This window comes from Akebia trifoliata, chromosome 3 (genome assembly GCF_017979445.1).
Source record: "Akebia trifoliata isolate Shusen 1 chromosome 3, ASM1797944v1, whole genome shotgun sequence".
Taxonomy (NCBI): Eukaryota; Viridiplantae; Streptophyta; class Magnoliopsida; order Ranunculales; family Lardizabalaceae; genus Akebia; species Akebia trifoliata.
In genome coordinates, this window is record NC_141377.1 from 37072531 (window position 1) to 37087052 (window position 14522).

Here is a 14522-nt window from a genome sequence, read left to right on the forward strand (position 1 = left end):
AAAAAAATCGAGAATTGAAACTATTTTAAGTGGAATTTTTGTGATGAATTCAAGATTATGAATTTATTGATTTTCAGAACCAGAATCGAAATTGAAAAAAATTAGTGGTTATAAGAATCAGAACTGACCTGTTGATATCCCTACGTTGAATTGGTATTGATTATTGTAAGAGGCACCAAAGCGGATCCTTTGTAGCATAAGTTTCATGTAGCACCTTGTAACAATGTTTGGATGGATGAGAGAGAGTCATAGTATGAAAATAAATGGCTAGTGAAACCTCAATTTTTCAAAAATGGGATTTTACCGTATTACTGATGTGGCACTCTTTCAACCGTCAAAACATTGTTACAAAATGTTACAAGAAACTTATGCTACAGAGGATCTACTTCCAAAAAGCACTCCTCAACAAATTCCTTATCTAGCTCAATAAATAGAATCAGGATCAAAAGACAAGTTTAAATTGGTGTTACTGTTACCGTGAATTGAAGATTTTGTCGAAATGTAAGCATCTTTAAATCGTTATCATCATCATTATTATTATTATTATTATTTATTTTTAAAACTTTACGATTACATTCAAATAATTTTTTTGAGGGGGGGAGAGGTTGCATCACACGTGGCATTGATTTGCAATCCTTTCCCGTTTTTATTTTTAAATTTTTTTTGTACTTCCCCTGATAAGACCAAAAAGTGATGGGTCCGTCCCACCCAACATACCTACAAAATTAAACTCTTTATATATATAATTTTTTATTTTTCTTATCCCATGGACTCTCTCTCTCTCTCTCTATATCTCTGTTATCCAACGCACCACAACCTCTGTTGGTCCCTTCATCAGTCTCTCTTATCCTACGCACCACACCTTCTCTTTGGGGGGTCCTCCATCAGTCTCCATTGTCCTCCATCTTCCCAACCAATGTTTTAAGAAATGGGACCCACAAGTCCACTTCTATCTCTTTCCAATTATGTTGTTTGAGCGTGTGTGCACACGTGTGATGTTCTTTTCCGTTTCTTTCCTTCTTTTTGTAACCTTAGAGACTTTGATCAATGCAATCCATCACTCCCATGTGCATGTTAGCAAGAGACAGTAATACTATTATTATTATTAAGGAGTCTCTCTAATATATATTACTCTTGTATAATAGAGGTAGCTTGACATGATTGGTCAAAGAAATCATTATACCAATCAGATTATTCCACGTGTACTGGATGACTTATTATATTAATAAGTAGGGCACGTGTCAATCTCAGATAGTGGGGCTCTTCTTAGATTCGTTTCTTTACTTCTATTCCATTATGACAATCATCATCATCACCAATTTCTCTCCAAATTTCAGTGCCCATTCATTTAAAACTGATGATAGAAAAGAGAAGAGAGGATGGACCTTTGGAAATGATGATGTGTGTTGGGCCCACCAAATGAAGTTTGTTAAGAATCTACTTCTCAAGTGCTCAATTTCCTACATCACTTAAGATATATTTCTTTGTTTTCTTATTCATAAAAAAAAGTGTTTTTTATAATAAATTTTCAAAATTAAAATACATAATATGAATTTTATATTAAAAATAAATACTAATATATGCTATTAAATAAAGATATTTACTAAGGAAATTGTTCATTGTGGAATTTATAGCAAACCAACTTTTAAATTTGAGTCGTGATAATCTAACACTTTTTTTTTTAAATGCCCCCATCACATAACCATGGATCCTTTGCTTCGGGATACATAAGAAAAAGATTTATGACTCTGTAATTGTTAGGTTAGGGAGTGTATGGGGGAGTTTGAAAATAGAGCGTCAAATTATCATTAGTCTTTAAATTTAATGTTGTGGTAGTTTAATTAAAAAAGATAGAAAAAGATGTGGGTAGTCATCCATGGTAGACTTCAATAAAGGAGTTGGCTTTGGATTTGACTTCATAGAATCCTCACTCATCCTTTATTATATGCACATGAACACCCATTGCCATCCAACCAATTTAAGGATTTTATCAATTGCTCTTATAAAAAGACATAAATAATATGAAAAAGTGATTTTTCACCTTGAGTTGTATGTAACCTTTTTTTTCTCTTGATTCCTCGGATTCTTCGGATCAATTTTTTATTATTATTTATTATCAGAGAAATTTTTATCATGTTCCCTAAAAATAACTTTTTACCATCATTTCATTTCCTTTCACCTTTGGTTATTCTTCTCTTTATATCTTTTCTATTTCTCTCATATGTATCCGTCATATAATTAAATTTTCATTATCTTCAACAATGACAAATGTAGACACCCCAATTTGCATGAATTCATTAAAAAAATCCAAAATTTCTCAAGTCGATTTGAATTAAGAGTTTAAAGCCCTTCGACTGGTCCACATTGCCACTTGGCACATTTTTCATGCATACATACACACATGCATCATCTCATATTATTTTACTTGTCCAAACTTTGTCCTTAATCTAATATAATTTCATACCCACTTCCATAATCCAATCCAATCCAATTTCATATCCACTTCCCTAGCCTATGTCTCCGAATCCATGGACTAACCTGATTTCATACTTACTCTCTAATCCAAACCCACTCTCTATTAATCAATTCATTATATATATATATATATATATATATATATATATATATATATATATATATATATATATATCTTAACATAATACCAAGTCAACATTCAAACTTAGTCCAAATACCCAAACCTAAACTATCATAACCCCAAAATCAAAATTCAAAGCCAAGTCCATCCTAAACTTATTCTAAGCACATGGTTTTATACTTTCTCCCAAAAGAGGACACATGGTGGTCTCCCATAAGCCCCAATACTCAATGCTCTAACATTGTGAAAACTTAAGAATACCCTTATAAAAAAGTGTAGTCAAACCAAAAAGACATTTTGATCTTTGGTAAAAATTTCTAAAGTTGAGAAAACTTCCAATCCTATATCCAAAAGGTGAGAATTTTCAAATACATACATGAAACTTTCACATTAGTCATTTCAAAAATATACATCCACCATTACTGTATAAGTTATTTACAAATGAACCAATGTCTATTTTTTACTTACCACTTTACATTTACATGTTACTCTTCTACTCACCCTCCCGAAAGTACTTTTGTTCTCTCATATTTATTTATTTTAAAATTAAGGACTAAAATTACTTTTAGGGTTTCTTCTCATAAATTTCACCCTCATTCTCATAAAAATAAAAAATCTAAAAATAAATAATATAAATCTCATGTTTTTTCTATTTGTTTTTAGGGTTTGATCACTTTATCTTATAAAATTCTTTAAAAACTCTATAAATAACCCAATTTTTTATGAGCAAATCATACTTTCAAGCCCCCATCTCTCGATTTAAAACTCTACAAAAATTTATACTCTATTTTTTTAATCCTCTCTCAACCCAACCCTTAACTCTAGAACTCCTATCCATTTCTCAACTCTAAATCAATAACCTTCATCTTCTCTAGTCATCTATCCTCAACTAAAGTTTTCAACCCTTAAGTTACTTTTTTCGAAACTCAAGATCATTCAAGAATTTCAAGGGACAAGGTGGGTATAAGTTAGGATTTCTCATTTAAGTACTTGCATCTTTTACTCTTAACCATCTATTTATTTTTATGTTTTAAAAATTCTTTAAGATATAATACACACCCTCTCCCACCTCCGGTTGGTTGGTCTTTGGTTTGGCCGAAATGATAAGGGTTGAAGCCTTCTTTCCCTTATAATATATCTTATGCATCATATTGTACACCATGCAATTACTTACATATACTTAGTAATGATGAAGAAATGTGTTACCTTTTTATTGGAGTTGAAATACTAGATTTGTAGCTTTGCATACATGCATTAAGATTGTGACATTAATGAAACTTCATCATGGAATCTCTCTAAAAATTCTAAACCAACATTTCTACTTATAAAAATAATGTTAGCTATATGGGTCATCATTTTTCATATGATGTCCCGAATGTCTCACATTGACATCAAAACATTTTTTTAAAGAGAACATCTTCACTTATTGCACATACCACCTCCAAGAGTGCATTTTCATGCACTTTTTATTTTATTAAGTTTCTTTAAAAACAAATTGGCCAAGTTTCAAGGTAACTACCTTTAATGGAGATGATGAAATGCTTAACACCTTCTTCATCTTCTAACCGGACCTCTCTACTTAGATCTTATGTAGATCATATCTTTTTCATGAACGAAAGTCACTATAATGCAATGAAAAATGACTTTTCTAAAAAATTGATTTGGATGTCCATTTACACCCATTTTCAAAAAAGAATGATGACGACTCCAAACAACGTAACATTGAAGTTCAACAATGAACATCTCATGTCTACAATAAGTTTTGTTAGTTTTATTTTTTAATTTTATTAGTTTCTTAGGTTATATTTCTTTTTTATAATTTTTTCAACACAATAAAATACCACAAGTCTATAATGTTTTATTGCCTTCTATTCATATTATCTTTAGTATAAGATACAAAATAGTTGAGGCATATGTTGTAGTAGAAAAATATGATAACAAGAAAGAAGTAAATACGGTATTACGATGAACTACCAAAAGACATGTTTAAAAAAAAAAACATTATGATATGGTAGCGCAATAATACAATATAGAGGCGCAAACACGATAATATCGTAAAACATAAGAAGGAAACTTGTTCTTTTTATATTAATTAATTGTTACTGTGGTGTTTATGCCTTTTCATTTTATGCTTTCTTCATACCAAAGCATCAATACGATATCTTAGCATCTTAGACTTAGTGTAGCCAAGGGTGCAATGGTGGGAGTGGCAGTTCCCTTTAACCTAGTTCTTATTTTCTAGGCTAACCTTAATTATCTAACGATTTTTTTTTTAAATTTTCTTTCTAAACAAGTTATCTTCAAGCTTTTCAACCTCTAGTAAATTAATTTTAATCTAGCTTCAATCCATTCCTAGTAGAAAATCCTAATATTTTTTATTAGAAAACTACATCATTTTCTACTTCTAAAATCTTTTATTCTTCTTTGGGTTTGAAGGTTTAAATATGTTAATCCTAAGATTGAAGATTAGGGTAAAAGTTACCAAATAAGTTGAAGATGATTGGCTTCAAAAAGAGAAATCAAAGGAATTTTTGTTTCAGATTGAAGACGAGGGTAATGAAGTCATTTTAGATTAATATGTTAAAGAATATTAAGATCAAGGGGGCATTTAGGAGTTTTGATGAATATTTGAGATACGGTAGTTTTTAAATCGATGGCATTACCCCTCGACTTAGGTATTCTTTCATAGATTAATGAGAAATTACCTAAATGCCCTTTTTTCAACTTTTAACAAAAACCCATGAATTATCTCCCCAAAACCAATCATTTTTAAACTCTTCAATATGATTATCAATTAAGAATAGTTTGCCCCCCTACAAGAAAATCCTGGCCCCGCCTCAGCGTGTAGTCCCCCCCCCCCCTCCCCTCCCCTCCCCTCCCCCTTTTTTTTTTGGTAACCCATGGAGTATCCCTACATTGGTGAGACTAAGTCTCCTTGGATAGAGGGGAGCCCACCCCTGCTAAGTAGGTTATTCAGAGGCTGCACTCGACTTCGAACTCACGACTAAGAGGAGCATAGTCTTGTTGCTACGCCTTACCACTAAGCCACACCCCTGATGCGCCATGTAGCTCCCTTTACATCATAAAGTAGTGCATATCACTACTATGTCATAGCATTATGCTTGGGCAATGGAGTGTGTTCTCCTTGACACTAACGTGATTGATCCAATGTTGTCATTTTAGTTATACTTTTATTATGAAAATGCCCTCGTTCCATTATTGTATATGTTGTCACTTTGTTAGATCAGTTACAAAGGAAAATCCTGTCAATATATAAAGGTGGCAAACTGAGGATCATCGATGTTTCGATGACGAACATCACCTACGACGAATTTGTTAAAAAAACATATATTAAGTCAATTTGCCCCAAGCACATATATAGAAAATATCAGTACAAACATATATGCCCATAAATAACAATCAAGTGGAGAGGCAGCCTAAATTTTTTTAATAGATTGTCATTTTTCCCAACTTTAAGGACCTCTAGATGTAGATGCATGTGTGCATAGCCTCAATGCTAATGTAGATAGACCATCTTTCCAACTTCATGCCTATAATTTTGTGAACAAAATTTTCTAATAAAGAGAAGATGTGACCATGATGTCTATGCTAAGTTAAGGCACCAAATTCTTTTGGTGGTTCTTTCTTAATTAGTAAATATTTACCTCCAGATACATTGAATGAAGAGACAAACAAAATATTGAATTGAGTCAAGAAATTCATGCCACTAATAAAAAAATTGAAGAAATGATAAACATAAAATTTTCTAAATAATTACTGATTTTTTCAAAAATACTGGAAGTGTTACAAGTGTTGACAGAGTTACCACATACAATTGACAAATTATTCTCAAAGTATCAACATTTGTAACAACCCCAAGGGGTTGGTTCAATGGCAATTCCAAACTGATTAGTGGTTAATGCCTGTAGGTCGTGAGTTTGATATCCAATATGAGAATTAATTCCTTAAGCACACCCTCACTTACTAGGTGCATGTGATGTACGGTCGTTGCACGTGCCTCGGGACTAGTCCTTGGACAAGATCATGGTCTATGGACTGGGCAAAGCCTAGATACGGCCCGATCCACTCTCTACCGGGATACATGTTTATAAAAAAAAATAAAATAAATAAACACTTGTAACACTTTTGAAATAAACAAAAATGCCTGTAATTATTAGGAAAATTTCCTATGGTAAAAAGGAAATTAATGAGCATAATGATAATCCAGATGTGACAATATAATAGTGTAACACTTTAATATTGTAGTGAATCGCTACATTATCATAGTGAATTATACCATATTAAAGTGTCGCACTATGATATGACAACGAGACACCACGATATGATAACGAATCATTACGATTCTCATGAAGATATTGAATTGACAAACGATAATATAATCGTGTCGAACTTCTTTGTAATGTTACTCTCCTTACTATATCATGTCATTACTATACTATTTCATCACTGATTATTCTTTTAAAATGGGTGCTAAAATCATTCAAATATACCTTTTATACTTCGTTTCATGTTGAAATCGTGAGAGTTCTTTGGTTCAGCTGAAATTCAAGTATAGTCTTAAAGTCAGAGTACGGGTTTAAATCGGCAAGGGAAAACTTCAGAAAAAACGTTGAAAACGGGAAAAAATGAGAAAAAAGGGGAAAAACGATAAAAATAAAAGTTAAAAAAATATATATTAAAAGTCACAATATATATATATATATATATATATATATATATATATATATATATAATGAAAATTCATAAAATCAAGTCATTGTCATTGAATCCCATATTTTTATGAATCACCAAATTCTATTATAGATCAAATCCCACATTGAAAAAATAATATTGATTTTTTTTTTCTTGTGAAAAAATGAAAAAATCGAAAATAAAGCATGAATAAAATGATGTATAGTTTTTTTAGTCACAAATGAAAATGTTGTATTTTTTAATTATCAGAGATGCGAGCCGCGGTTCTTTTGTTCTTTCAAAAAATCACCAATTTTTGTTACTATGGCTTCAAGTAGTTGATTTAGGGTTTGATGCCGAAAATAACTATATTTTTTTCTCAATGTAGTGAATTTATCATAAACAAGGTCTAAAGAATGCTAAGATGCAGGGGTTGAGAAGATTGAGATTGACAAGGGTATATAAAAACTTATAATTATGGTTTATTGGCGTTAAGGGTACCTTTTTTTTTTTTTTTTTCATTTTCTTTAAAAATAATGGATGACATGGTAAGAAAGAGGGGGGTAAAATCCTCATTTCAAATAGATAGGGAATCAATATTCTCATTAATGATATTTAGAAGGGCAAAATACTAAAATTCCTTTTGAACTTAGAGTTGACATATTTATGATTATGACATCATTACTGCCATTTAAAAACCAAAGATGTCATGCAGCAGCATCCTCTTTTAAGTGGGTGTCTCAGAGTAAGGCTTGCTATTCAAAGAGGTCAACTGAAGTGTTGTTGGATATGTCTAATAAGAGATGCATGAATTTTACAGGAAAATCACTGGATTTCATTTTTTATGGATAAGTTTACCACTTACTAATGAGGAAATTATCATTCTGTCCTAGCATGTTAAATTTAGTAGATATGAATTCCTTGGGACCACTCTCCAAAGTTCGATTGACCCTTGTCTCAATCAGTTGCACGTAAGACTTTTCAAGGGGGTGGTGTGTGTGATTGTGAGATTAGTCTCACTTGAAGGTGTGGATACCACGATAGCAAAAAAAAAAAAAAATTAAAAAAAAAATAGGAGAGAAATTTATAGTGCAAGGAATGGCTGGACTCAGATAATATCTTGATTGATTCAAAACAATATGGATCGAATGGGATCATGTTAAATATGACCCCATGAACACAATTTAAATTATGTAAAAAAGCATAATTTTTTTAGGACTTTCCAAGGGGGCGGTGTGTGTGTGATCGTGGGATTAGTTTCACCCGAAAGGTGAGGATACCAACGATAAGCACAATATGTATATATGGGTCAGGATCAAGGGACATATGAAAAAACATATGTAAAAACAATATAACATTAATAAAATTTTAAAATATGGGTTAGAAGTTTCAGATTGAGCTGATTTTTTGTGAGAATGATCTCTATGATGGGAAGATCATCTAGAAAAAAAAAAAAAATCAGTCCAATCTAAAACTTCTAACCACATTAAAAGTGATTTAGAATGTGGACCGTCGATTTTTTGTTAATTTTTATTAGTAATTTATATATCACTTTTGATGGATTTAGAAGTTTCATATTGAACTGATTTTTGGTGAGGATGATCTTCTCATTATAGTGATCATTCTAGCAAAAAATCAGCTCAATCCAAAACCTCTAACCCATATTTTGAAAAACCATTGTTTTTACATATGACCCTTGAACCGCCCCCTATATATATATATATACCTCACATCTTGAAATTTAGGCTACAAATTGTTAAGGTACCTTTTGTTGTTCTTACTTTCGCTTCATATTAGGAGAGGATTTCTGTCGATTATACTCTGACGTTCAAGTTAGTAAAAAATTAAATAAAAAAATAGTTAGAATCCTAAATTCCTTACTCCCTTACCTCTATACATGGGTTAATCTTTTACCAAAGAATAATGCTGAAGTGACCTTAAGCTAAAACCTCATGTCGCACTTTTTAACGTGAAAGTAGATATGAACAAATACATTGAAAATCATCTATGTTCCAATACACTTTCATATCAAGAAATGTGATATGAGGTTCCAACTTGAGGTCACTTCAGCACAACTCTTTACCAAATGCCCTCCGGTATTTCCAATTTAATTAATAAAATTTTCATTCAATTAGATTTTTTTTTCTAACCCAATTAGATTAATTACAACCATTTTCACAATTTACATTTAATCTATTGATGTTAAGACTTGGGGAGGGCTTACTTCTCATGGGTTATAGAAGAGAGGACAATCCCAACTCCCTATTCTATAAGTCATCCCAAATCACAATTTAGAAGTAACTTGTATCTCTTTGGGTAGATAGCTTATACTTATTTTATATTTAAACTGATTTATTGACAGTCTACACAGTGGTCATTATGTTTGGACAAAAATATCTTTGATTTTAAGTCAATGACTAGAATACCCCCACAGTATTTCAAGAGTATCTAAGAATACCCCCACAATATTTCAAGAGTATCTAAGAATACCCCCACAGTATTTCTAAGAGTTTCAAGTAAACTATAAGAGGAAATGGCTGACGTGACATAAAAATTTACATTGCTTTACACATTACTGACGTGGATGTGTGTAATGAATCATAGATGCTATTCATCGAGATACGAGATAAAAGCATCCACGGTTATCTACACACTTCCACGTCAATAATGTGTGAATTTTAATGTCACTCTAGCATAACTCTCTATCAAAATAGTCAAAACTCCTGTTGTAGCAAACAAAGAGTCTTGCTAGATTGCTTACGTTGGACGCCAAAATGAGTAGATCAGGAAATGCACATAAAAGCATAGATTTATTTTTTCGAGATACAAACTAGAAAATCAATGATTCTTTATGCATTGCTAGATCAACTTAGTGTTGGACCTAGTGTCCAATGCATATAATAAAGCATCTTCCACAACCCATAAGAATATTTTGTTGACTAAATGGCCAGCAACTAGATCTATCTAAACACAGATCGTATTAGAGTAACATTAAAATTGACATAAATTCTCACATTGCTAATATGGAGGTGTAGACATAGTCATAGATGCTTTTCACTTGTATCTTAATGAGAAACATCTATGATTTTGTACATACATCTAGGGCTGTCAACGGATATTTATTGGTTTGGATACAACAATATCTGATATATATATATATATATAATTCATATAATAAATAAATAAATAAAATAATATATATTATATTATTTATATAAAAAATTAATTAAATAAAATAATATATATCATATATTATTTTGTATCAAATATTTTCGGATTCAAAATGTTAATATATGAACCCATATCCAATAAGGATTATAATATATAAAACTATCTGAATTCGAATTTGATATCGGAAATTTTCAACTATCTATTGACACCCCTACACACATTCATGCCAACAATGTTAGAATCGGTGTCAATTATAATGTTACTTCAGCATTTAAAAAAAAAAAAAAAAAAAAAAACCTTCAATATCTCATTAAATGCTCAATTTCAAAATGATAATTGCTATAAGAGTAATTTTAGCACAGGTGACTCTACAGAGTAGTTCGATTTTTAGAAGCCATGTACAAATGAGTTCCACCCCAGGGTATTTAAGTAATTTTAAGTGGGAACACCTGGGTTATTCTTTACTTGCTACTGTCATAGTCTTTGCCCAATATAGGACAAAAAGTACGGTAATGGCGAAAACACCCCTTCAATTTCAGATCCAAACTACTTTTAACCTCAGAACAGAACTAAATTATTGTTCCCAACAAAAGTAAATGGCATCTTCGTCCTATTTAACTGACAATATTACCCTCATTGACTGTACATCATTAATCCTAGAAAAGACTCGATAAACGATGTCGTAAATCGTAATTTCACTTAGCCATCTAGACTACTAAATTTACTGTCAGGTTAATATCTACAGTGGTCCCCCTGACCTGAGCAGAAAAATATGGGGCCCACTAACGCAGTATCTGCAGACTGGAGTGGTGGCACACACATCATAACTCTAAAAGAATTTATGAAGATATATTCTAATCACATTAGAAGAAATTAATTTAAATTTAATGAATAAAAAGTTACTAATAAAGTTTTAGTTTTACATTCAGACCAACTCTTATGTAAATCACCGAGGAATTGGGCACAATTGGCATGGCATTAGTAAAAGTTGGTGTGGCAATAATAACTCTCTAATAAAAAGAAATCCGAAAGAATTGGGATTTTCTAAATGAATCTTGATTTTGTCATTTCTCTCTGTTCAAAGTCGAGTCTTATTTGACTTTGTATCTAATTTATTTTATTTTATTGGTAAGTCAATTTTTTTTTTTTTATGAATTCAACATTTAGACTCTTACGCGACTCGAGCATAGGTTTCTAGTATCATTTTATCTCTATCTATGTTCTTTTAGATCTTTCTCATTCTTTTAAGTCAAAAAAATTGTATTGAGACTATAAAATTATCTTTTTTTTTTTTTTTTTAGTTTGTCGTATTTTAGAGGTTTTTTTTTATGACATGGGTACTAGGCCTAACTTGTAGGGGTGAAATAACTAACCTCTTACAACACCATATCCCCTGAGTACACGCAATACCCCACAAACCACACATATCAGTAGGGGTGGATCCAAAAAATTTCACTTGTGGGCGTCAAACTACTAGTATGAAGATGAAATTAAAAATAATAAGAGGATTTTAGAAAATCGACGTTTTATAGAAAATAAGAGGATTTAGAAGAAAAATCTTCTAAAAAAGAGAAATGATAATTTATTGGCTTCTTGCAACTCAAACTCTCAGATTGAAGAAGTAGAGAAGACAAACTAAATACAAACCCTAACGATTAGTCTCATGTGATTTTGACGAAAATAATCTTTATTTTGAAAAAAAAAATCTCAAAATTGTCAAATACAATTGACTCAACTCAATGAGTTTTAAAATTACGATTTGTTGACGCATATAACATGTTAGTGAAACTATGAACAAAATTTTCTTTTTTAAGATTTTATATATAAAAGGGTAAGTCTAACCTTACTAAATAAGATTTCAAATCTTACTAAGGGTTGTTGAGTTCACCTTGTGACACCTAAAACATGATCTGATGTCACAAGGATGTAGAGAAAAAATCTATTAACTTTAAAAATAAAAATAAAAATATTTAAAATATTATTTTCATTGTTAAATTTTAATTTTAAACTTGAGAGTTCAGTAGCCGTCCATTTTCAAAACCTTATACCAAGCCTCAAAAGGATGATATATATATATTGGAATTGAGTTTTTCCTTGAAATCTATATGACTATGGTGTTGGATTGCAAATTTGGTAGTCCATTTGAATTCAACGACCCTCTGGAAGATTTGAAATCTTACAAAGTAAAATAAATGTTTCTCGGCATAAAATTATTTATTGCGGGCAACACATCATCCACATGCAGCTCAATCTATACAATTGTGAAATAATCTTTTTAGAGAACTGCTATTGGCATCCCAACATTTAATTATTACCCCAATTTATCAAATTATTTAACATACCCAATTAAAAATTAAAACACACTCTTCAAACATTACAAAGATTTGGCTCAAATTATAATCTTAACATTACAAAACTTTATAACTCCTGTTTAAACAATTTCAATAGTTGTTTACAACTATGATTAGACACATACAAAATAGTAAATTCAAAAAATAGAAATCTAGCAAAAAAATAAAAGAGAGAGAGAAAGTTTTTATTGGCACTCTAACTTTTACTTATTCTCAATCATTCACTTATTTTATTAATTTTTAATTGGGATGTAATAAGTAAATGTTGGGAGTGCCAATAGCATCTCTCTCTTTTTAACCCAAGATATTATATATAAACATATTTTTGTGGGGCCACACCATCTACAAGTTGCATAAGTATATAATAAAAAAATATTTTTTGAATTTTTCATGGGGTCATGGCCCCCTTTGCCACTATGTAGTTTCGCCCATGCACACCAGGTAAGCATGGATAAATCCCTGGTGGATAGCCAATGAGGGGACTTGAACTCAAGACCTCTATCTTTTTAGAGGAATGCCTTTGCCACTACACCCAATGCTCATTGGTTGATATATTATCTTTTCAAATGTGTTTTTTAACTGATTTTATCTTTCCTATTTTCTTAACTTTTTCATCCCAACGTGTGCATCTATAGTATGCCTAGTTTATTAATATGATGCTTGTTAACAATCCAAGAATCATCTCATAGAACATACTTGATCTTACTATCGTTATATAATTATTTTTTTCTTTTAATTTCATAAATATTATTTGATACATAGCAGTTTAGAGCAACTCCAATTGGGGGCTTCAAATTGGTATCTTGTTCATTTTGAAGACTTCGAACCACTTTTGAACTTCAATCGGTCTCTGACTTCAAATCATCGTTCCTTCCTCTAAAACACTATTTACTCACATAAAAAAAGTGAAAAGAGAATGTTAAAATTGACATTTATAGAAAATAAAGGGACACAATAGGTATTTTGAAAATATGAACAACAATAGAGATTGACCTTTAAATCTTCTCTCTCTCCTCTATATTTGAAGATATGAACAATGATATAAATGAGTTTTTGTTCATTTTGAAGGACGGTTGGAATTTGGTTTATAGGCCTTCATCATTAAATACAAAGATTTGATGGACGGTTGAAATTTGGTTTGAAGGTATTCACTTCCAAATATAGAGATTTGAAGGGCGATTGGAGTTACTCTTAAGAGCATACCTCCATTGTAACCATCCCACATCTGATTTTGTGGGCAATTTCATCCTCCATCTCTCCATCCTTATGTATGATAGATCTGATATAATGAAAGTCATCGCTTAAACTATTTCTAGATCATCCATTTTTACTGAATATTTCATCATCTTATTTAGTACTATTAAATTCATATCTATTATCTATTTTATAATGCTAATTTTGTATTTAGTCTCTCTGTCTCTCTCTCTCTCTCACTCATTCTCTCATCAATTAATACTATATTATCTATGAACAATATTGACTAATATTAGACCACATGTCTATTATTAGCTGTTAAGTTATTTAAATTTAGAGGATCAGATCGCATGACATCATTTTCTATACACACCTACCTATATCAAAATAGACGGAGCGGGTTGGCCGGTTGGGGCAGAAGGTGTGGGTCACAGCGCACGTGACCAGCAACAGCTGTCCAACTTCGCTCCCTTCCCCCGATAAATAACCTCTCACCTTCTTCACTCCCGTCTTTTTGA